Source organism: Apostichopus japonicus, chromosome 7, assembly GCF_037975245.1.
Source record: "Apostichopus japonicus isolate 1M-3 chromosome 7, ASM3797524v1, whole genome shotgun sequence".
Taxonomy (NCBI): Eukaryota; Metazoa; Echinodermata; class Holothuroidea; order Aspidochirotida; family Stichopodidae; genus Apostichopus; species Apostichopus japonicus.
In genome coordinates, this window is record NC_092567.1 from 3,823,920 (window position 1) to 3,851,020 (window position 27,101).

General features: G+C 36.7%; 1 protein-coding gene and 1 pseudogene across 1 annotated transcript in view; both read right to left on the minus strand.

The window, feature by feature from the left end:
- The window catches only part of LOC139969971 (uncharacterized), a 480,181-nt gene that overhangs the window by 330,861 nt on the left and 122,219 nt on the right, over positions 1 to 27,101 (minus strand). The window lies entirely within an intron of this gene.
- On the minus strand, positions 643 to 4,011 carry LOC139970137 (uncharacterized; annotated as a pseudogene).

Consider the following 27,101-nt stretch of genomic DNA (forward strand, 5'->3'; position numbering starts at 1 on the left):
TGAAAGAATGGTTTAAGCGGAGGTGTGGATATGTTTAAATGTGCTTTTATGGGGGGGGGGGGGGGTTGACAGCCTCCGAGGGGCAGAACATTACTTCAAACCTTACATAATCATTGTCGCTCTGTAATTAAGTTTCCCAAAGTGTATGATACCACTACTTTTCGGAAAGAGATTTAAAGCATCAATTGATGTGATGGCTACTCACAAAACATTTTATAAGACAGGGATATCGAATGAGCAAAATGAAAGGAATATGACTTATCTCTCAAATCAGCCAAGCCTAGCAATATTAAGTGTTGTTATATTCTATTATATTATTCAGTTCGTTGTTTACTATCACAAGACTCTGTTTTGGGTGTCTCCTTCATAAAAAATGGCAATCATGTGTTGCTGATTCATTACTCTCTTGTATGTAAATCAACAACAATCAACAAGTCAAAAGAAATTCACATAGTTCGTAAAGCCTTTAATGAAATGTAAGAAATGTTAAATGTGTCCATTATGACGTCATTGTGACAATACCTTTCACATTTCTTGATTTCAAGGATGGTGGGATGTATCCAACCGGAATAATGTCTGGAAGATCGTAGTATAGAAACCTATGGAGAGAAGTAGAGTAATCATCGTGTAAGATGTAGAAGACGTATAGACTATGGGGCATGTGGCCAAAAGAGCTTTGTAAATTAATTCTTGCAGTCATCTCCTGGGGACTACATGAAATGTGGCTTAAAATGTAGGTATTGTGTGTCCTTTCAATATCCCAACAGTTCCCACTCCCAGAAATGGGGCACTTTTGAGTAAATCCCGCCTAAAAACAAAACACTAAAAAACAAGAATTCCTTTAAAAAGGACTGTGTGTCATGCAAGTGAAATATGGTATTACACTGTTTGTTCAGGGATCTGACATCCTACAATGACCCATATTGTATTTTATAAGTAATGATATTGGAATTTGCATCTAATAAGGACGTGCATTCCATGAAGTGTTGAAACGAAACACCGTATAGTTGATGAAATTTCCCCAAAATAACAGATTTTTGCCATTTTATCACTTTATTATGACAAAAATGCATGTTTTTCTTTATAATTTGCAAGAATATTTTGCTTGTATCTCAGCTTATGCATGGCCGACCTTATTGTTTCTTTTGATATGACGGATCACATTTGACCAAATAGCAATTAGCATGATTAAAGAACCTTAGAATGATTCTTCATCTTCAAGGTGGCATACTCCTATTAGAGTCTATATCAATCCGCTCGATTGTTCTCCTTCAGGAAAAGTGCCAAAAAGCAGCGGGAGAACATCTTTTGTGACCTGTTATCAATCATAGTCTAGTTTTTTGTGGCTTGCATATTGAAGAGCATGAATAGAAGTACATGTGGTGAGAAAATTGGGTCAATTGAGGCAATTTTAGACCCCTTTAGGCCTCCCGGGAGCAGCATAGGTAATTTGTTTACCACTGAGTGAAGAGGTTTGTTTACAAGTGACGAAAACTTCTGGCTCGGATAGCAAAAAATCTACATGGTCATGATACGAAAAATTGATGGTGCCATGAAAGGCCAACTTGTCAGCTATCCTGTGGAAACCTTCGTTTGAGACGCTGCTTCAGGCTGTAAGTTCTGTAGTTGGAGGCATCTTTCATTTCAACATCTTTCACAGCTTTGCCAAAATACCGCCTTAGTGATGTCATTCTGTAAATCTGTTTCTCTCGAAGAATCTTTTGTTCGATGTAGTACTTGCAAAAAGCATCAAATGCTGTGGCATAGAGCTGTTCTTTTGGCTCAACATACTTCCTGGTTTGGTACCCTGTGTAGCTCCTGTAGCAACTTCTATGATAACGCAATTCGATTGCCACACATTCACGATCACGAATTTGGAGAAGTATGCGGTCGTCCTTCTTGTCTTTAGCAGCTGCGGCTAGCTTGCCTCCATCAGGCTGTTCACAAAGCATCAACTGTTCTTTTCTTTTTCTCCTCTGAGCGTCTGTATATGATTTTTCATAGCGGCAACAGAAGATGCAAATCTTTGGCAGGATGTGGGAAGGGACAGATGGCTCCTTGGTTACACCCGCAAGAGCTGAGCTAGATCGTAACACCCTCGGGGCTTGTTGTGGACTTGTTGCTTCATCACCAGTATCAATACTTGAAGTTGAAGGCTCCAATTCTGTAAAGGCACAAAAGAAAGAAAGAAAAATATGTGTGAATTTTCATTTTGTATTCTGTGTATAGGGAGATGATGGATATTTCAATGTAGTAATGAAAATAATAAAAATATGTACACTAAAACACCTGAAAATCGGGCTTAGCTCTGCCATCAACAGCTATTTAGAAAATGCCATATGAAATTAAAGATATATTTAAATATACAATTTTCAAGCCATTATAAAATTTAAGTTTGTATAATTTACACCAAAACACCTGAAAAATTGGACATAGATCCAACATGCAATTTTTCAGATACATATTAGGGCCTACAACTTAAAGTAGAGTTTGCACTTTATAAAATTTAAGTTTGTATAATTTACACCAAAACACATAAAAAAATGTGCATACATGTAGCTCCACCGTGTGACAGGTTTTTCAACAAAATCTTGTCTGAAACTACCATGGTGACATCTTTTTAGACAAAAACCATCAGAAAACTAAATATGAATATATACATTTTATCAATGTAGCTATATCTTTAACCTTTACACCAAAAAAATTGGGCATTGCTCTGCCGTGCGTTGACTCTTTAAATGCAACATGATTTTTATGACCCAATATAAAAAGATCTGAAAAATTGGGCATAGGTCTGCCGTGCGACAGCTTTTTAGACACAAACCGTCAGAAAACCAAGTCTTAGTAGAATTATATTATAATAATTTCAATGTAGCACTAAATTTATCAATTAATATTTACACCAAAACATCTGAAAAATTGGGCATAGCTCTGACATGCATGATCATGCATTGACTTTATATAATTTATGCAACATGATTTTTATGACCCAATATAAGGATCTAACCTAACAATATTTTACACCAAAACACATAAAGAAGTGGGATATATAGGTCTGCTAATTTATATTGGGTCATTATGACAGTATTTTTTTTTTTAAATTTAATGACATTAGCATTGCCACAGGCTAGCATGCACCACCAATACAACACAGTTGAACACACCATACAGCCAGTGCATTTCACCCTAGCCGAAGTGTGAGCAGTGAGTGAGTGAGTGAAAATTCTCCGTAAATGTCCATGTTTATATGACAAAAATAAAGAACCTACCTAATGTATGACTTGATTTGGCAGCTAGTAGTTGCTTCTCTTTGCTTATCTTTCCTCTCTTCTGCTTCGATGAGTCGGTAAAATACCGATAACAAGTGTTATGACATCCACCAAATTCTGGAATTGGCAAGCTTAACACACACGTACTCCTATGCTCTCGCAAAAAAAGCTGTTGCTATATCGGCTTGATTTCCGACCAAATCCTTCCAAATGTCCACACTTTTCAAGAATGTGGTCCACCTTGCTGTTGTAAAAGGTTTAATATCTTCTAAAACATCAGCGCAGTGAGCAAAACACCTGTTTTTGGACGAATTCAGCGACTTTCCCGCATTGCAATCCATGTTTATGTCATGTTTTGCGGCAAGCGAAGCGTCTGTGTGTACCAGCTGAGACGTAAAATAGCCGTACCGAAGCAAGCTAAAACAGCGACTCTGATTCGTCGATCGGCATAATTTTGATGTACAGGCAAATTATCGGACCAATCGCGTCAATGACAAGTCTTAGCAACCAGTGTCAAATGAAACTTGCGATCTGATTGGATATTTTCGTTTCTACAATCGGGTAATTTGAACAGAAATATATTTGCCATTTTAATTAATTTCTCAATAACGCCCCAATTCCCAGTGTGGGAAAACACAAAATTATTTTTTTTAAATAATATATCTAATTTTAAGATCATTTTCATGTAGTCCCAAAGTGATGACAACGAGACAACCGTCCAGAACGGCTCGCCCCACCGTCTAGTAGTGGAATGTCCTCCTAGTCAGGTTTATTGTTTACTAAATCAATGAAGATAAACAAAGAAAACAATAAATAACAAGGAAATAAATCACATCTGATTGATCATTATGATCAGAATTAATTATCATCACAAGTCTCGTGTTCAAACGATTCTACGAAAAATAAACTAGAATGGAAATAGTATTGTAGATAATAATGATGATAGTTGGAACTGCTGTATGTAAATTGTATGTGGTTGATATTGTGAAATGTATAGCCACATTATCAGAATTGGCTGAACTGTTTATATGTTTTCATTATCAATTAAAATAAAGTTGTTCAAACATGTAGAAATACAACATTGTACAGAACAAACGGAGTAAACGAAGTAAATCCTAATAACAACCGCTTGCCATGTTTCGCTCGGATCACGTGATTTATATCGTATGTTATTTTCGGAAAATGTATTGATGATATAGTTCGTATTCGTGAATCCTCGCTTTAAAGGAGAACTAAAATGTCTGAGATTGTTAAGAGTTCAGTGGTAAGATACGAAATCTAGAAAAATAAATCTTAAAGCTGAAAAAAATTCTTTCTTAATCTCAAAAGAGTTTAAGATGTTACAAATAACATATTTCAATGTAATGGCGGGATAACAAACCTGCAAAACATACACTAAAATGGAGGAAGAATGTAAGGGAGAGGGGTAGGAGGGTCGAGGACATAGCAACATTCTTTACTGGGCGCAACAATTTGTCATCTTGGGTTGGAGTTAAACACAAATTGTTACTATTATATGATATACCAACGTTATTTAAGTATTTATTCAATATCAACCTTCATAATTGTATCACATTGCACGCATTGTTTTTGTCATTGATCTAAATCAAATTGTACAAAATTATAGCATTTTTGTGGAGTTGATAATAATGACCTTAACCATTACACAATCGAATCTTCCTATTCAACTATGTTCTCAATGAAGAGTTGCATGTGTCCAAAATACCCGACCCCCTTCATACCGAGGAGTTATTAAGACTTCCTGGTCATACTTTGTTAAGAATACACTAATGCCATCGTCGTTGATTCACAAAAGAAAAGTTTTATTGGAATATGGAGGAACAAACACTGAGGGGAAGTGGAGCAAGTGACTTTGATTTTACGCAAGAAACCACTAGACTGTCAAATTATCTGAAACCCTCTCAAAATAAATAATCTGTGCATTCCTTTCCACAGGTTCAAGTACCGTATTTGAATGTTTTTAGCAACAGTTGTCTTTATACCGGTACTTTTGAACTGCATATTTTATCATTATTATTATTTTGAAGCCAAATAGCAATTTTTTAGACATTAAGGCACTTGTTACAAACACACAACAACAAGAGGGCACTTGAGTTTATCGAGCATGAAATGAAATTATCTGGATTAACCGGTAACAGATAGTGCATAATATCCATTTAATATGTTAAAGTCTAGCTCAGTATCATTCTACCTTATACCTGAATTGCCCAGTTCTATGTAAAACACTGCTCCGAACAATGTAAACAAAATATATAGGTTAAGTTCCTTGTATCTAATTAGCATAATTAACGCATTGATACTGATATTTCTTATGTAAAACTTTTTCTTACAATCGTTAGTTTTCTGTATCTATCCAGTGACTGGTTAAACAGGCGCTTTCGAATATTGCATTAATGTCATAAATACTGTAATGGCTATAGCGGACATAACAACTCAATGTACACATGTAGGCAAAATACTGGAAATAATTGTTGAACTAATAATTTATATTTCAACAGCATTGAAAACTATTTATTAAAGGTTATATTTTAATAAAAGGGCTCTCCCCGTTTAAACCCCTCCCAACGGACGCAAGTCATATTTGGAACCCACCCCCACCCCTCCTTTCCAAAGATAACCAAAATGCAAAATGCATTGAGATTTCGATGACTTCAATGTAGCATACTTGTCCAAGATCACACAAACTCAGTGCCGCATTTTCCACTGAATTATTTTTGAGTGCCGCGTGCAAACATTAGTGAGTGATGACGTCACACAACTCTACTTATGACGTAACCGAGCCCACGATGCGGTAACTTTTTTACTACCTTGTGAGTTGTGAGTCTCACTTTGCATCAACTAACGTGGGTCGGGTGCGAGCGAGCACGGAAGGCGAGAAAGCATGGTTGGGGGGGGGGGGGGTTGGGGGAACTCCCCCAAGCAAATTCGAATTGTAGATGCGCTCAGATGCGATTTCCCAGCATCTGGAAAGGATATCCTCTATATATAATTGCTCATTTTTCGGAGTATGGTCAAACAATCAGTGGCCATAGAAAAGAGGGGGGCGTGCATCGTTTGCGCCCCTCCTGGATCCACACCTGGGCCAAGAGTCCCAAGACAGAAAAGCAAAACAAATATCATGACAACGTGTCTATAGGTGCACTGTATGGTCTACCAGGGGGAGGGGGAAGTTGTTGGAAGTTGAGGGTCCAAAGCAGTAAATAGTAGTGAGATGTGTGTGACCATCTGTAATGCAAGCGCGCCATCAATTCACAGTTTTCCTATACATGCATACACGTACAGTCGTACACTGCACTGTAGGCTATACTGACGAGCTGACTGCATACACTTATTACACTGACAGTGCATATGCACATACATCGCATTCTAGCTAGTCGTACGTGGACGTCGGACATCAAGAAATGACTAAAAATCTACTCGCCAAATTCCACTCGCCACTAGGACTATGATTGTTGGTCAAGTTTCCAAAGTACAGATCTGCAACATTAATACTTTCTATGAACAAAGGTTAGGCAGTTAGACAGATACATGGTGCTAAGTAATTGCACATTAGAAAGTTTTGCTTCTTTGCAGTATGAAATTAAAACTATTTCCCACCAAAAGTAAGTGTTGAACAAAGTAAAACGTGACGCAGAATCATAAATAAGCATGTAGGCCTACTGTAGTGTCTCAAACATTAAAATACAACATCTGTAAAATACCTACGAAGATAGCTAAGCTTCTGTTACATTAGAGCATTAGGAAACTAGGTGTGCGGGAGTCCTAAGCATGTACAGTACCTCATGATACTTTGAACCGCTGTTCAATTAGAGCGGCGACTTCGTACAATTTCCCAATTAAGTATCTGTCTTTTAGCTGTAGATTGATGCGCGAAAAATATCGCTCTTACTCCATTTCACTGCCTAAATCAAAGCGATCTTTTACGCAATGATAATCTGAGGCTGTAAGATCTCTCCAGAAAACTTGTCTCAAAACGAATTATGACTAATAGCCTGTAGGAAAATTGCCTTAAGAAATAATGAAGGAGATGTTTCGCCATCGTAAGTGTATTGGTATTCTGACTCGTATTCTTCACGTTGTTGACTTAATGAACCCTAATCGACCCAACCTTTGCTGGCCTACACAACATAAATTTGCTCACAGGCCTAGCCAGGTAAGTTGTCCCATAATCAACCAGAAGACTACGTCCTCCCACTCGTTCGTATGATCATATGAGTTCCACTACGGTGCTACTATGATGATTTACGTCAATTATGGCAACTGCGTACGAAAGATGCCCTCCCATAAAACCCATCCAAATGTATACAATGTGCAAATTGCATTGTGTCTGTACACAGTGTATAGATGCAGAGTACTGTTTGAGTACAGTAAACACAGTAGGTAATAACGAACCAATATTAATTACATACCAAAATAAAAATTGGACCAGTGGCTGTTTAAGGCATATAGCGTGGGGTTTATTCTGCATTGTACAGGTGCAGAGTACTGTGTGATACAGTACACATAGTAGGTAAAATTGAACCAACATTACATACTACATACAAAATTGGACCATTGGCTGTTTAAGGCCTAGCCTGGGCTATATTCTGGTGGGCCTCTAACATGGGGTGATGGCAAAATCTCAATTAACCAATGTATACAGGACAGAATTTGGAAAATGTAGTAGGTGGGTGGCTACCTTTATTTTCACTAATTTCTTATCCCAGGGAGAGAAATTGTTTTGCTGCTCATGAATAATTCATTGGTGTAACTTACAAAAAATGCAACATCCATTACTCATTAGGCTATTCCTGTAATGCGTCATTATGTTTGGGGAGTACAGCTGCTGCCAGAATTAGTTTACTTGTGAGACTGATTTCATACACTATTACCCTAATTCAATTTAAGTCTTTAGTAGTATTTTTACTATGATTTGAATCTACACGGTAGGCCTAGGCAGTTTCTGTTACTCTCGGCATCCCATACTTTTCGCTGCTCACTTTCCGCACACAAATATCAGGTGCAGAAATAACTTTTATTTTTCACCTGTAAACATGTACATTGTATGTTCGTCTGCAATTTTAGGAAACCAAATCAGAGATGATGAAAATAATCTGGGAAAGTATTAGAGAAAGTCCCTTCCCAACTTTAAATGTCCCATGACTTCTTCAGTGCCACCTCAATTTTATTAGGCCTAACAGAACAGGAGGTCTCTGTTGAAAGAGACCTAGGTAGATACATTGACTCATCTCTGCAACCTTCTAAACATTGTCTTGAAGCTGCTAAAAGAGGTAATAGGGTTTGAGGTATGATCAAGAGGAACTTCAGATTTCTGAAAGAGGACATCGTAGTTAGGCTTTATATAGCAGTTGGTTAGGCCTCATCTGAAATATGCTGTGCAGGCTTGGAACCCATATTTTGTTAAAGATAATGAAGTACTTGAAAAGGTCCAGAGGAGAGCTACTAGAAAGAGTGTTCCTTATTATAGGCGGTTACAATTGTTGAATCTCACCACACTGGTATCTTAGGAGGTTACGTGGGGAATTGATTCAGGTTTTCAAGATAGTGTATGGTTTTGACAATTTATCCTTTACCGACTTTTTCATGTTCGCTAATAGTAGTTGTACCAGAGGTCATTGTCTTAAACTCCAAAAGTCACAAAGTAGGATTAATATTCAACATAACTTTTTTTCTAATAGGGTTGTGAATGAGTGGAACCGTTTGCCTGCGAAAGTTGTACTTACAAGTAATTTCAATGGGTTTAAGAAGCTTTGGACAAGCACTTTTTGCATTGTAATCGGGTCTAAGGGTTTGTGTCTTCAGTATTTTTCTCTCTCCTATAGGGTCCTTGATGGGGACTTGAGTGTCCCACCTGATCCCTTTTTTCTACTAAACTAAACTATATTGTTAGGCATAGTCTACATCAGGTTTACCACTGCCGTAATCAAGATTCAAATCATGCAATTAAAAAAAAAAGGTTATACACATATATATTTGTAGGCTACCTAACGTTAGGCTATTTTGCTAGGTGTACACGATGCACCCCAAACCAATCTTAGCTAGGTTTTGCGTAACTGCCACTGAGCTTATTACTTTTAATTTTTAGAGTTAGAACTCACTGTTCATAGCCTAGGCAGTAACACACTAACAGGTACATGCTGAGTAGCCTATGACCAAGATTAGAATTAGTTACCGGGGTAGGCTATGTGCCTAGCATAAATTGTGACAGTGGTCCATTTATATTCATTCATAACCCAATGTTTTCAAATGGGGTGACAAACAAAATTTTTATAAGGAGATTCTGGTCAGAGCAATTGTCTCAGTTCCGCCCAAAACATTTTAGGAGACGAACTGGTTGCCATGTAGCTTAGCCTATGTCACATTGCAATGTAAGGTTAAGGTTATGTCTTACTACGTAACGCTACGGCTAGGCTACTTTCGTGAATCTCGCACGGTATTGAGATCAACTTGTGCCTTAAATTCCAGACCCCGATAGGCCAAGATATCGTGATTTAAGCAAAACTGCTTTCGTCCCGCAGAGCCACTTCTTTTCTTAACCTACGCCTAACATTCAAGCGAAATACTTCAAGAATGTATAAGAAATATTAGTGAGAGTTTACATCAAGTAGTTTTACCGAATATCGAAAGGTATAGTATGTATAGTATCGTTGATGCAGTACTATTGCTGTCTGTTGATGGTTCGTATATGACATACAGTACGACATTACGTAAACAACGAAGTCAATTCGGCAATGAATTATACGTGATGCATACGCGCAGAAGCGTTTTCTGTGGCCATGGCTACGTGCCAAACTTTTTGGTTTGACGTCATCATTTTTCTACAACTCGTAGTCTTAGCCAAAAAATGATGTAAACTGCAGTCATTTTCTTTACAGTTAGATCCAATTACGACAAATAATTATTATCTGGAGTATAATATATACGTAAAACTGAAGTTTATATGTTATTAAACTTCATTTTTTGACACTGCTCTTAGGATTCAGTAAATTCGACATTGTGACATAATGTACAGATAAACGAAACGGCGTGGAATTCTGTCCCCCTTCAGAGCTGAGACCCACATCTAAGCTCGAGAATACTCTCTCGCAAAAACGTGACGAAAGTCGAACGTTACTTTTCAGGTCAATAGCTACGTTGACACTGGTGGAAGAGACTACACAAATGTCAATAGCCGATCCAGACATAGATCGTGAAACTCACTGCCAAACTAAGACCATTTCACACAATTATTTCGCATTGAGATTGGTCATAGTAAAAAATCTAACTAAACGAACTGTTAAGTTCATAAACGCTGACTGGTCACAACGAAACTACATCCAACCTGAAATGAATAAGACGAAAAAACGTCCAACACAACCGCTTTATTACAAAGTTTATTCGGCACGCAATATAAGGCTTCCGAGCGGAACGTTGAAGCAAATGCAAATATATTCGTGTTTTCAGTTTTAGATTCTACGGATGCCCATAAGCTTATTTCCAATTGCCAAGGACCTCATATTCGTGTGAGGCGTAACGCACACGTTATCTGATAGGCTGGTTTGTGAGAGATACGGTAGCTTATAAAACAAGGTTTACACAATTTGGCGTCTGGTGACTCAAATGACCTTTGACCTCAATGAAATAAAAACTACATACTGAATATGACTTTCGTCCAACCTTTGCCTCTTGAGTAATCGTGTTTACAGTGTTTTCACAATTTTACCTCTAGTGACCCCAAATGCACTTGGACCTCCACTAAAAACAAAAGGGATATTGAAGTCAATGCGGTACTCGTTCACACGAAATGCAAGTTTGATCCTAGCTATTCTTCTTGAGTTATCGTGTTAACAAGGTTTACTCAATTTTACCCTGGTGGCCCCAAATGAACTTGATCTCCACAAAAAAAAAAAAAAAAAAAAATAGGCTGTTGCTCCTCAATGTGGTCCGCATATTCACGTAATATGAGATTGGTCCGAGTTTACCTCCTTGAGATATCGTGTTAACAAGATTTTCAGTATTTGGCCCCTAGTACCGCAAATGACCTCCCCACAAAACAATAGGGTTCTTCTACTCAATGTGGTACTCATATACACCAAATATTATATTGTTCCAAGCTTCCCTATACTTGAGATATCGTGTTTACATGCGAGGCGTCACACACGCATACACACACACACACCCACGCACACACTCTCCGCCTGCATGAATGCATAGGTTACGATTATCATCGAAACCAAGAAAGCGTTAATGCTTGAAGTTAGATTGATTAACTGTGAAGTGTTCAAACTTGCTTAAATTTACAGTTCAAACACTCTTCACCTTGGTTTTATGTATAAAACTATTCAATATGTATCGCCGAGTTTATCGTCCTGTATAATGTGTATTACGTCATGTGGCTGGGGTTAAAACAATGTGTAGTGTTGAGATAATTGAGCGTGTGTAAAGACGGAATGGGTCAACAAAGTTGAGAGAAGATAACGACTTTCTTTAATTAGTTATGCATAATTCGGGTTTATGGTTCTTCAACAGTTCAAAACTTAGATCATGTCTTACGTAATCGTTGATTAACTGAGAGCAAACAACATTGTTGAAAAATTGGCAACACGTTATGTAAACGCTGAAACACCTAGCCCACCCATCACGAAGTGTGCAAACTGTATCTTGCATTCTTATGCCTAGAGGTCTATGCGTAGAGTATTCATCTTTCTCTTCATGCGTTCTGAAAGCGTATATTAGCGATATTTAGACACAATTACTTTACATGCTTTCACTCTATTCGTTCCGATTTGACAGGAGGAAAACCCCGGATGTGTGACCGACAGTATACAATTACCCACAGATCTCTACTAACTGTATATCCAGGAACACAACACCTCTCCTTCGGTTTCTTTTCTGTTTTATTTTCCTTTCTTTTTCTTTTTACTTGTCGACCATGTTACTATCACAATATACTTATGTTCAGTTTTAATAAGCATACCACCATGATTCATGTAAAACATCGCAAATTATGACGCAATGAATTCATTTCAACAAGTGAATAACTGCTTCTTCTTTTTACCGTCTCAGCAACAAAACTAAATGAACCGTGGCCATGTTAACGACCTGGATATGACCCTGGCAGTTGTATAAGTGTTTATTCTGATTGTTAACTTGTAGGTTCATTCATTGTGTACCGGGTTAGAAATCTGTACTTCATTTTGTTAGCGTGTGTTATAACAATAATGTAAACCATTTGGAAGAAAGTCTGAAGGTGATGATGGCAGCCTTCTAAGCCTTTCTAAATTCGCTAAAAACAGTTAAGTTGCAAATTTGAAATCGATTTCTAGTTGTCGGTATCCATTATACATTTGAAACTTCGATGGAATAATTTAATCACTTTCGCCTGTTCTGTGTAGATAAAAAGAACTAGTGCAGTATATAATTCGATATTTAAAGAGATAAAAGATCTCATCAAACGAATCTTAAAGGATCTTATGTGCTTTGTTTTCTTGCTCGTGTTGTTTTTTGCTTGTTTATGATTTATGGCTGAGAAATAAATTAACTTGGTTATTATTACTATATTTCAGATTTGGTAAGGCGACATGAACCTTCGAATTACTTTCTCCCTGCTAAACACGAGCAATATTTAATCTCCACCGTTTAACCGTTTAATCAACTTCACAGAACAAAACTGCTCTCCATAAAACTAGGCAATTAAGAACCCGCAATGTTTGTAGTCACATATTAGATATGTGAGTTATATTAAGGGCTATTCAATTATATGCTAATTAGGCAGACTTCCATATACCAACGAGAAGTACATAAAGGGAAAAACGAAGACAGGGAAATAAAACAATACTTCTATCAAATTAGGGAGAGGAGCAAGTGAGGGATGTATTAAACAACCAAGGAAATCAAGTTTACTCATTTAAAATATATAAACAAAGAATAATAATGAGAACACGCCGTAATATCATGGCATATGACATACAGTATCACTGAATGGCTGTTAGATATATACCTAACCCGTATTGAATAAAATGATGCATTGTTCCCAGCCACTGCTAGACACGGACTGACCTACTTATCGTCGGTTTCCATGGTTACGTTGTATGACAGTTACAACATTCCAGGTGTACACTAGACGCGTGGCTCGTTTATCTTTCTATTCATTAGCATTAACTGCCTAAGGTCATCTATTGTTATGCTAATTAGGTATCTACGGGAGATCCAGGTGTGTCATATTTACTGTCAACTTATTTTACGTAAGAAATAAATTGTTTGAATCAACCGTCTGTGCAGAAAACTATTGTAGAAGTAGAGTAGGCCTACTATGTGTACTAAAACGGTGATGTTATCGGGTAGAAAAACAGAATGGATTTGAAGGGCCATCTAAAATACGAGTATGTACGACGGGGTGGGGGGGTGGCAAAGGGAGAGTGGTGACGGGTCCAGGTAAGGTGTCTGAAGGGGAGTGGGGCAGAGGGGCGAGACTAAACTTAACCAAGAGCATACTGGGATTGGGGTAAGGTATTTAGTCTAGATAGGGAATAAACATTCTGTGCTATATAGGCCTATTTGTTTTATAGCCAGACCACAGTGTGTTATTTCCAGTGATATTTTTCCCAGCGGTTAGTTATTCCTGGAATGGGCTGGCGGTGGTTCACTTATAACATGTGTAAAGCAGCTTTCTTTTAATTTATTTAATTTATGTAACTACTAAATAGTTTTCTCTTTTCTTTCGAGATTTGGGTGAGGCGCGGTGGGGAAGGAGGGGGGGGGGGTACGGTGGCTGGTGCGACTTAAATATATTCTCTTTTTTAGTAAGGAACACCTCAGCTGTAAGTTGAAGATGTCACTGATTACTTTCCGAATGGTGAGGACGGAAAGGAGAAGCTTTTCCGAGGTTTGATTTGTAAGACCAAACATGGCAAGATGAGGAGAGAGAGGAGTGGTTGGTTGGGGGTGGGGGGGGGGTCTTGGAGGATTAATTAACACTGCATTGTAAAGGACGAACTAGGGACGTCATAATCGAAACAAGTATGGAGTAACATTAATACGAGGAATATAAAAATATTAAACAGCATTTATGTAACTACTAAATAGTTTTCTCTTTTCTTTCGAGATTTGGGTGAGGCGCGGTGGGGAAGGAGGGGGGGGGGATAGGGTGGCGGGTGCGACTTAAATATATTCTCTTTTTTTAGTAAGGAACACCTCAGCTGTAAGTTGGAGATGTCACTGATTACTTTCCGAATGGTGAGGACTGAAAGGAGAAGCTTTTACGAGGTTTGATACGTAAGACCAAACATGGCAAGATGAGGAGAGAGAGGAGGGGTTGGTTGGGGGTGGGGGGGGGGGGGTCTTGGAGGATTAATTAACACTGCATTGTAAAGGACGAACTAGGGACGTCATAATCGAAACAAGTATGAAGTAACATTAATACGAGGAATATAAAAATATTAAACAGTTTTTGTTTAAAGTTATCAATTATACAGAGTTGAAGCTCTCGGTTAATTTTGTAATTCTTGTTTAAAAAATAGGTTAAAATATAAGCATAAACCATAGTTTAGCTTATTTTGTATAACGTCATATTTCAAACTATAACGAAGAAAGTGATGTAGTTTAAGCGGATTAAATTTGAACCTTTAAAATTTATCAGATATACAGATTTGCCTTTAATGATATTTATGGCAATACATCTTTTTAATTATATAGTAAACTCAATTGCAATTATATATTTCCTTCTAGTTAACTTTTATTTTGTTTTAATTAGTTAACTTATTTTGAGTAACTATTTTTTTTTAAATTTTGACAACTAAAACTATTTTATTGGTTGCTTCTTTTTTATGCATTTCAGTTTTGCTAGAGTATCATAATCTGATCAAAATTTTGTGGTATTTATGCTATTATTATTGCCATCATTTTACTACTTTAACATTAATAACGATTTTCAATCTCTTTTGTTTCTTAAATTAATTGTACATAATTGAAAATCAACTATTTCGGAGGTTTCAGTCAAAATTAACAGTTATTCCTTATAAAACTTTACTTTAGAATATTAATTTTACTCGCTAGAATTATTAAAATCCAATTTCCTTGTCTATATATCTCATATTTTATCCTAATAAACATTCCTGTAATAATAAAACCTATTTAGTTAAATGTTAACATTTACATAAACAAAGAACATTTAAACAACCACCACCCACCCCTGCACCCCTCTATTACCAACACCCTCTTAAAATATTCCCTATTTATCCATTATATTTTGTTTTATTAATCATAACATTCTACAGACTTCCTTTCACGATGACCTAATTGTTCAAATAAATTCAACTAAACTAATTAAATCCAATCCTTGACATTAAAATACAGCAGAGTTTACATTCTCTTTTGTTAGTTTAATATTGATAACTTTTATTAATTAAATTAATTCCCTGTTTAACTGTTATGATGATTGTAACATCTACACCGGAATACTTACTTCAGCTCCTTCAAGCTTGTACACTGTGAGGAGTAAGACAAGATGGCTGCCAACTCTTCATTAGTTAGTCTCCTGTCGATGTCAGTGATCCACAGCGTCTGGAGAGAACTCAGGATAGAGAGAGAGAGAGAGACCAGACTGAAGGATAAGGTTCAGACCAGACTCATCAACTCTAGGAGAGCAGTTATCTAGCCACACACAGAAGATAGGAATCTAGAATGAAAGAATAGAGTTACTGAGTAATAGAGTAGATATCGATTAATAAATTGGATTTGGTTAGGTTTAGAATAATTATTATGATATTATAAATAATACAAATAACTAAATAAAAGTAAAGGAAAGTTAAAGCGATAAACTAGGACATTTAGGTCGTGTTTATTTGTAAGAAGGAATCAGTTATTGGAACGGAAATAAGCAGCTGATTTTAAGGGGAGACAAATATAAGCAGGAATAATTAGATTAGATTAGAGAAAAATAAAGTGGTAATGTAGGATTAAAGGGTTAGTTTTATTGTTTTATAATTAAATTATTAATTTAAGTTGTTATAGCTAGTAAGGTTCAATGAAATAAGAATGTGAGGCTACATGTTTTTATTTATTAGTTAATATGAAACAAATCTCAATGACGGGTTGAGAATTTTATAAGAAATGGGTAAATAATAGTTGAGATTATCTATCTTTTGAAGAAAAATATTAATCAAATGTATTTGTATTTTTATTTAGGACTTTCAGAAGGAAAATGTAATTTAATGTTATAGGAATCATGAAAAGGAAACTTCTACTCTAACTAATATCAGGTTTTTATAAAGTTTAAGGAGATTTGGAAGAATTGTATTTAAAGCAATAGCTGGTTGTTTCTCATATATAATTAAAATGCAATTTAGAGAAGCAGATGTAGATCAAATTCAAGTTTCAAAAGAGAAGATTGATGAGGCTTAAACTCAAATTTTAATACACATATTATTTCATTATTGATCCAAATCCGACTATTATCTTGAATTATAATTTTTTCCAATTAATACCAACTGTTTAAAGGATGATTTTTTTAAAGATGATGTCCATCTGTGTTTAGTTATCAAATTCATTCCTAAGTTACGGTTTGTGTGTGACATAACTTCTAGTGGATTTTTTCGAAATATAACATTTTTCTTTCTTTGTGTTTGTAGATATGATTACTAAATTGTGTATTACTTATAATCTTAAATTTCTATACTTTATCGTTTATTTCAATTAAATAGTACCATCCGCTTTTTACATTTTTTTACGAATAATATTGTTATCTGGAAACACTTTATATCCTTGGGGATTTAATTATACTCATTAATTATTACTTCTTTTCAGTTTAATCGGTTTGGTTGGGTCTTCATTGTCATATCTTCTGTTACTATGGAGTTCAGCGGGTGTGAACAGTTAGCGGACAAATGTAGATTAACAAACACGAGAGATAAATCAGTTAATGAGTTTAATGAGAGGATGGCGCCCTTTTAATACTAGAGGCAGAGCCGTATATAGAGAGAGTTTGGCCAACCATGTAACCGATTTGGATTGGTCGAGAGGGAAAACGCCCACACAGGGTGGTAAAATAGGTCCACTTGAAAACTTTATAGCAGACGACACGCATACTCACAGTGTATAGACTATCGTTTGTGTACACGAAAAAAGTACGAAATTATGAAAGAAATGGTGCGGGGATGCTGCAATCGGTCAGAACATGGATATTGTTGTTTGATTATCCGACTGACCATAAAAGAAGAGGATTTTTTTGGAAGTAGAAAGAACAAGATGGAGATCTAATGAAAAAAGTCTGTGTAGCCTAGGCCCATACTAGCCATAGGCCCTAGTGTAATACGAGTAATGTACAAGCAATGCGAGAATTTTACGTTCAGACTGGTTTCTGTAATTACATGCATGGCTATTCTCTCTCGTTTTACGATCCACAAATTCGATTTCATTATGCCAGCTCTCCTAATCATAGGCATGGCAGTTTCAGTCGCACATATAGTTATCCTAATTCCTAGTTATTGTATGCCTAGGCTATGCCTAGCCTAAAAAAGTATCACTTTTAGTTTAATGTAAAAGGGTGGGCTAGCCTCTAGGCATCACATAAAGCCCTAATCCTTAGTTAAGCCCGAAGCATAAGTTAAGCCTGGGCTTAGTTAGACCTGGACCATTCCTTCTATTACTACAACTGTTATAGCACATTACATAATATGGCACAGTATAAGGCCCAATTAAACTAGGTCTAAGGAAAACAAAGTAGCCTAGGCCTAAACTAGTTAGGCTAGGTCTATACTCATTGGCAACTTGTGGGTTGTGTACACATACAGGCCTAATTATATAGACCCTTTTTAGTATGCCATAAACAAGTGCCCAAATGGTTAAATGATCTTGGTTTGTTTAATTGTCAGCATTGGCCTAGCCTTTTTAGGCTAACATGAATTCAGCCTAATTTTTTCTTCTTCAAAAGTATAGCCTAGGCCTTGGTTTAATTTGGATGCAGTCAACTATCATTTATCAAAGTTGCATCAGTACCTCCTTATTCCCTTAATTGACACCCACATTGATGATTGAAGTTAAAAAAAATCTTTTTAAATTATCTTTAGACAGTAAATTTTAACTCCCTGAATTTCAGGACTTTTTTTACAAATCAAAGGTGACATGTGCTCTGAAGAAAAACTCCTAACATAAAAAGCCACAGTTAGCAGACTGTGATAATGACAAACCTGGTGAGTGACTACTAGACTGAAATCCAGTTCCTGCAACCACAGCAATAAAGTCTTTGTTTTAATCAATGCACTTGTGTGTTTGAAACTTTCAAATGGACACTCAATGGCAGTTGGTTAAGATATAAGGTTTTACCTTCATCATGGAGAGTTGAAGGGAATCTGCCTCATCATCTGAATAATGGACTCAAGGATAGCAACAAATCATGATTGGATAATGATTTTGAGCAAGTAAATATCTGGCAATTTGAAAGTTTGTATTATTTTTTTTACATATTATTTAAGCTGTTTAGCTCACACACAAGCAAATGATCAAGTGACAACAACCGATGCAGTATATTTAAAGGTATTGAAGACTTGCCCTAAACCGCATGCCACGCTCTGAAAAAGTTTACTTTCCGTTGCTTGCAAGTGAATTTTTTTTTGTGTCGCTACAAAATGCAGACAGTAATGAAACCTGATACCTTGTTATCTTTTATCTAGACCTGAGATGTCCACGCTGCTATGTGCACTGTGTTGTGGGTATTGACTGTGATGTTTGTATTGACTGTACACTAATGTCTATTTACAGATGGTAGCAAGCTGTATGTGTATTTTCTGGGATCAATGGTGGTGTCTAACACTAGTCTTCTGTTACACCGCATTCGAAACTAGGTCAGATAACCGGCATGAGACGTTTCTTTGTGCGGGAGTCTCCACACCCTTTAAGGAGAAGTATTTATATCCCATTAATAGAGAAAGAATTATGTTTCATTGGTAGCATGCAACTTAAAATTTTGCAAACATTAGATACAATCAAACAATAACAAGGTTCATTTACAAGGTAATCTACTGCCCTTTATTTCACATTAGTCTGTCACATCAGAAGGTCACAGCTTTCAATAATTACACAAACAAATTCCCTTGATGGGTGCTTCGTTAGATTCCTGCAATTTTCAAGTTTATCAATGTAATAAGTTCTGAATGTGGCAATGTGGAGAAGCTTTGGGATAATCTGTGGATAAGACTGCCAGACTATCAACAAGATTCCACATCCATGCAACTCCAACTGCTTCCTTCACCTCCTTGCAGATGTACCACATGTCCAAAAAAAAGTCAGCATTGGTTAATGTAATTAAAATCTGGCTTCCTCCTGAGCTGGCAAATACACATGAATTGTCAAGTACAGAGGTCAGTGTGAAACCACTGAAAGATTTTCTCAGCTTTCAAGAAAACAAAGACTTGAAGCCAAATTGACAGAGGCCACACTGATACCATTCCACTCTCATAAGATGAAGGTATCACACACACTTCATTTTGCTTCTGCGATGCAGTGCCTGGTAGACTGTGAGGGTCACCCAATGGATGTTTTAACAACTGCCTGGTTTATAGAGCTCTGCAACAGATAATTCATCCTAATGTGTAGTCGTCATCCTGTCATGGCCTTGAGCAAGTTGAACCCACTTCAACACAAAGCAGCTATTGAATTCTTGTCTAGGTACTGTCAAATCCACATCACCATCATTGCTGGTTCCAGCTACGCTGACCATGATGAAAGAGTACAATGAGGGTTTTTTAATTCACCCAACAGACCTTGCATTCCAGTACCTTTGGGCAGCTGAAAAGATATTCAGAAATTGTTATATATGAGTGTGTTTGTATGCATGCATATGTGTGATTTTCTTGCTTTACAGAACAGCTCCATTTTGATAAGCTATGTAACGTGGAAACCTGCCAATCATATGTTTGAAATAGGACAGGCTGAAACGATTCTTAAATGAAAAGCTTAACGACTTCTTGCATTTTTATACATCACTGTTCAGGTAAGGCCAGTAAGGGCAGTATGAAGAATAAGTAACAATTAATAATTATCATTATGGCCATTTGCTGTCTGCATAATAACAAACTGAATGATGTCATCAGCCCTGTGCTCAGTTGACAACACTGACAAGTAGGCACACTATGTCAGTGTGATCCATGAAACCTTATTAAGGACATGACCGTATAGTATATATGTTAATGGAAAATACATAAGCTACAACATACACCAGTATTCAGTTGTTGCAGGGTTTTTTTTTCTCGACAGACCCATTCAATCTGTTGCACCTACTATAGCCTAGTACTACATTCCTGAGAAATTAACACCACAATATCAGTCTTAGATTTGCCCACAGACTCCCAACTATTGCTAACTCCTACACTCAAGTATATAGTATAGTTTAGTAGAAAAAAGACCAGGGGAGACATTCAAGTACCCATTAAGGACCCTAAGGCTATATGAGAGGAATAAAACCGAGGACATCAAATGTCATACCCAATTACAATGCTTAATGTACTCATCCAAAGTATTCTTAAACCCATTCACACTACTTGCAATTCAACCTTCTCAGGCAAACCATTCCATCCATTCGCAACCATTGTATAAGTTGTATTAGACTTAGAGAAAAAGTTATGCCGAATATTAATCCTACTATGTAACTTCTGGAGTTTAATACAATGACCTCTGGTACAACTACTTTTTGGCAAACCTGAAAAGATCAGTGAAGCATAAATTGTCATTTTATGTGTAGGCCTACTTTATTTAATTGAAGGATCTATTAATGTAGGCCTGATGCTATAGTTGTGCGTCTGTAATCTAGCCTAGCCAGGACTGTGATGTGTGCTTTTCGTTTGTATGACTAAAGTAGGACTAGTAGTATGAGGTGTAAAATAAAACAAGTGTAATGACAGGTTTTCAGCTAGTTTTCTATGCATTTCAGGTGTGAAGATGTAAGGCTTATTTTAGGTAGTTCGGGAACGGTAAGCCCGGCCTTACACTGATACCGTAGAACCGAGCGTGAAACGTGAAATAATCAGGAAAAGCGGGTACTGGATAATATATGTCTTCTTTTATTGATTCAGGATAAAACTATAACTTTGGAACTTGAGATAATTAAAATGTAAAGAGCCCGAAGTCTACAGACGTAAATATAAATTACGGAGCCAACTTTTCTACGTCCGTAGACTTCGGGAGATAAACTTCAACTCCCGATAAATCTTTAAAAAACACTTAAACCCCTGATTCCAAAATAACAAATTAAGACGCGTTGCACAGGGCACACGCTCTGCCCTTGAACCCGATTGGTGTAAACTTTTAACTCACCCCTTACCAAACTCTTGATTGGTTGAGTGCCAACCTGATATGCAGATGAGCATATGCAAATGGGCACTCAACCAATTCCAACCAGTTTGGCTGTCTTCCAACCCCGAATCATTTAAAACAAAAGATACGCTCCTAATAGTGCGCGATTTATATCCCGCCACACCACAGCGCAAACCACCAATGCGCGAGCCATGGGTGACGTCATAATGACAATAACTAGAATACGCTTCACAATACAATAACTAGAATACGCTTCACACAGGATTTACCCATAATAGGAAATGTCCTCATTTCCAAATTAAAACTCAAACAAGTAAGCAATATGTTAACACCAACTAGAATTCAAAACAAATATATTTAATAAGAAATAGAAAAACCAACACCTAGGTCTTTTCTTTTGAAATTAAAAGAGTGAAAAAAAAAATATATATATATATAAATATAGGAAGACCAATATTTGGGTCCTTCCTTAGAAGTTCTAAGAGTATAAGGGGGATATTCTATAACCCACAACCACACAGCTAACAAACATTACATATATATAAATATACAATGCTTAAAATGCAATAATAACGTGCACTTCTGTTTATGTTTAAAATATTGGTAAGTAAATAGAACACCGACATAAAACCATATCCCAATTCTTCCACCACCATGCTCAACCAACACAGATGAACCTGATGTTACCAGACAACTCTACCACAACTATTATAAAGTAAGTATATACCACACTTCAGATCAACTGTCAAATAAGATAAGATATAAACAAAAAAATAATATGATGCGCCGGTTCAATGGCGACCCAATAAACATGTAAAACCACAAACAAAATCCAATGACTGGGGACAAGGCGCGTTCTAGCCTCCCTTAAACATCAAAGGACTGAGAAGAGAACAAAAGTCTAAACTAATTGCTGATGGGTGATCAAGCCATGTACAATATCTTCGTTTCTGCCGGAAATAACCATCATGCTCCTTAATCGAGGTTCATGGCTAATCGCGGTCAACAAATGTTACATCTACCTCATACATAAATTTAAAAAAAAATAATATCAATTTGTGGAACAACCCTAATTACTCTCCTGTCGTCGTTTTGAGATGCGACAATTGGCAGGAGCATAGTAATCCCAACTTAAAATGAATTATGAACAAAATACAATTTACAAACATGCATGCAATTTATAAGACAGCTTCTCAAAAACAAGATACACATTAATTCATAATGAACCAGGGCAAAACTAACTGTCACACCAGATACTATCTAAACATTCCAATACAAGGGATGGAAGAATGGAGAAAGGTAATACTCAATGACTTATTATCTTAAATTCAAATTCATAACTTTAAATTCAAAAGTTACCTCATAAATTCCTGTCAGAGAAAAGACAATTACCCTTTCTAATATAAAAGGCGTAAGTCTTAAAAAGAAGGAAAGACAAAAAAAAAAATTCATAACTACTTATCCTTATGAAAAGAATGATAATAATTATGGCTTAAACCATCTCATCAGACCTAACGATCCAACTCATAATCACTAAGATAGTTAGGCAGCTTTACCTCCCTACCTAAACGTGTAAGTCTTTTATTATCTAAACGTTTTCCACCTTGCAACTCAGGAGAAATTCCAGACGTATCTAGATTACTCTCAAAGTGAAATGGTAAATTTCTATAAAATTCATCCAAGGACAAATTTGGCAAATAATTCCCTTGAACCACACTAGGTGGATTTGGCTGAATAAGCTTTTCATTTACATCCTCTAAACTATAGGGAGAAACATAAGGCTTAAGTCGGTTATAATGTATGACTTTAGATGGAATGGAAGATTTACTCAAATCTTGTAATTGATAAGTTACACCATTGTTCATAACTCTAATTACTCTATGAGGACCTTTCCATCGAGCGGCTAACTTATCACGTTGCTTAGCTGGATCGTTTACCCACACTAAATCTCCAACAACATAAGGTAGAAATCGAGTCTTCAACTCTACATAATCAGCCTGTTTTTCTTGAGCTTTCACCAATTCTTGGCCAACAATCTTACTAGCTTCTTTCATACGTTTAGTGATGTCATCAACAAAATCACCATAGCTACTATGACAACTGTAACCAACTGGAGTGTCACCAAACATAACCTCGAGGGGCATTCGAGCTTCTCTGCCATTCACCAGAAAGAATGGTGAGTAACCAATGCTAGAATGGACACTAGTATTATAGGAAAAAGCGATATGATTGAGCATCTTATCCCATTGGTTACCAGTTGAGAATAATCTCTTACTCAATTCACTCTTAAGTGTTCGATTGAATCTTTCTACCTGACCATCTGATTGTGGGTGATAAGGACTAGTACGAGTTTTCACTATTCCCATTAGTTTACACAAGCTATGCACCAACTTGGATTCAAATTGTTTACCTTGGTCAGTGTGTAATACTTCTGATATCCCATGTTCGCAGAAATACTTATCAAATAAACACTGTGCAACAGTCTCTGCTGTTTGATCTGGCAAGGCATACATATTAATGTATTTAGTGAAGTAATCAGTTACAACCAACACATATCTATTGCCATTCGTAGTTAGGGGTAACTCAGTTATATCAGCAGCAACTCTCTCAAATGGTTTGTTAACTATCATTGGCTCTAAAGGAGCACGAAAAGGTGAAAATCTTCACTGCCTGTACCCAGAAAAGGTGGGGGAAGTTCAACCCTAATATTATCATAATGGGGTGGTGCCATCATTTCGGTAGTATCACCCAATAGTGGGGACCTTATAGTGTTACGAGAACTGGAGCCTCTACGTCTAGGCATAAAGTTTTTGGCGAAGAACAATGAAATTCAGTTTCACCAGTTTAAAATAAATACAATATCCTAAAAATTTATATACCAGTTGGGGGTGCCTGTAAACAGTCTATACTCAACAATATGTGTACCAGAATGGATAATCTGTGACCACACTAGGCTATTTGGCCTTTTAAAGAAAATTGTTTCTAACAATTCAAAATTTCTTGTAGATAACCAAACATAGGGGAGTGAAAAGTGGGAACGAGGGTTAAAAATATTACGAATATTATTTATCATCTAAATAATTCAACTTACTCAAGTAATATATCGTATAATACAGTATTTTAATAAACTGGTACTGGTTCTGGTACTGGTAGTAGTGGTACTGGTTATGGTTAGGACAGGCGCCGTTGTGTTGGGCTCGTTGGTTAGGCTTCGTTAACGTCGGGCCTACACCTAAATTTGTCGCTAACTCCCAAATCTGGTTTCAATCCTAATTTAATTTTCTAATACACTTTTATGGGTTGATCTTCGTTCCTAAGCACATAAAAAAAAATTCTAAAGTATAATCTAAACTACAAACAAAAACTTGGTAGAAGTACTGCACTCCGACATCAACGTCTACGGACCTGGATAGGCATCGGCGGAAAGGTGACCAGACATCCGATAGACAATCTGCCGTTGGAGCAACCGTTGATTTTCCTAATTCCCTCCGTATGCGTAGCAGTGACGATATACATGGGTGGTGGTATACAAAAAGTTCCTTAATACTAGTAGGGCTATAAAAGTTAAAAGTTTTACCATAAAATAGGCGAATTATAAGTAAAACGTCTTCGTTTACTGTCTGCCTGCGATGATCTTTCTCCCGCTGCAAAAATGTTCCATAATTTTTCGATGGTGTGTTCCAGTTCTTAAACCGCTGCCACCAAATATGTAAGGCTTATTTTAGGTAGTTCGGGAACGGTAAGCCCGGCCTTACACTGATACCGTAGAACCGAGCGTGAAACGTGAAATAATCAGGAAAAGCGGGTACTGGATAATATATGTCTTCTTTTATTGATTCAGGATAAAACTATAACTTTGGAACTTGAGATAATTAAAATGTAAAGAGCCCGAAGTCTACAGACGTAAATATAAATTACGGAGCCAACTTTTCTACGTCCGTAGACTTCGGGAGATAAACTTCAACTCCCGATAAATCTTTAAGAAACACTTAAACCCCTGATTCCAAAATAACAAATTAAGACGCGTTGCACAGGGCACACGCTCTGCCCTTGAACCCGATTGGTGTAAACTTTTAACTCACCCCTTACCAAACTCTTGATTGGTTGAGTGCCAACCTGATATGCAGATGAGCATATGCAAATGGGCACTCAACCAATTCCAACCAGTTTGGCTGTCTTCCAACCCCGAATCATTTAAAACAAAAGATACGCTCCTAATAGTGCGCGATTTATATCCCGCCACACCACAGCGCAAACCACCAATGCGCGAGCCATGGGTGACGTCATAATGACAATAACTAGAATACGCTTCACAATACAATAACTAGAATACGCTTCACAAAGATAAACGTAAATGTCATTAACTAACGCATACTCTAATTCATTACCTGATATCCATTTTGTTCCTCGTATGCCTGTCAAAATCTGACATTCTGAGTCGCTTCGTTTGTTCGCAACGAGCACAGTGTGCAAAGCTGCTATATATTGTGTGTGGTGTTTTTCGTGTTTCGCGCAACTGGTAACGACAACTGGACCTATTTTGATGCCCATGGTTTGCGTGTGACGTCACAAATCGCCAGTTGGCCAAACTCTCTCTATATACGGCTCTGACTAGAGGTACGGCTCTGGTTTACGTCTGCTATTGAGTAAATGAAGTGGCGCAATTTTAATTTCGAAACCATTTTACTTTTTAATTTCATGTGGCCATAAGTCTATTGGCTTTGAAATGATGTACGGGTTTTATAACTAAGTGGGCAAAATTAAGACAAAACCAGCTGTGAGTGCAACACCACGATCTAGTTGCTTCTGGAAAAACATGGACGAACGATTTCATTTTAATAACTATTTATTTAATTTATTATTATTAAAATTAATTGGAAAACTGTTTTATAGAGGCTCAAACTCAAAGCTCTAGGTCATATTCAGTATATAACATTCAACTAATAATAAGTTAGGCTATTAAATAGGCTAACAATATTTCAGTCAGCCTGCTTGGTAAAAAACTGCAGGTTTCTCACATAATTGGCTCAAATGTCCGACCTAAAAGATTTAGTAAGCTTGGTGATAATAATAATCATTTTGGAATGTTATAGATTGACTTGTATGAAGGCCTAGGCTATAGCAGTAAAAGACAATGTTATGTACGATTACTAAATTGAGTTGAACCATTTTCTGTGATTTAAGATTTTTGAAGAGATAACAAAGTTTCTACAGTTTGTCTATGGATACTTTTTGTTAGCTAGAATGAAGTAATTGTTTTCGTAGAAAAGGTTAGGCATCAGCTCACCTTCAATGTTAACCGCTAGTCTTATTCCTCGCTTAATTTAAGATCCCTAAAGAAAACTCAGTGTCTCGATTGTGTTCTATTCAATTCCTTTATAGTTAAGATATGTTTAAACTTTTTTGACTTTTTTGATAATCAGTCGACAACTAGGCTAAGATCTTCATTATTTATGACTCAGATTTGCTAAGCATGTCCAGCTCTTGCTAAAAGTAGTAATTCTAGATTTTCGCGGGTGATGTTTG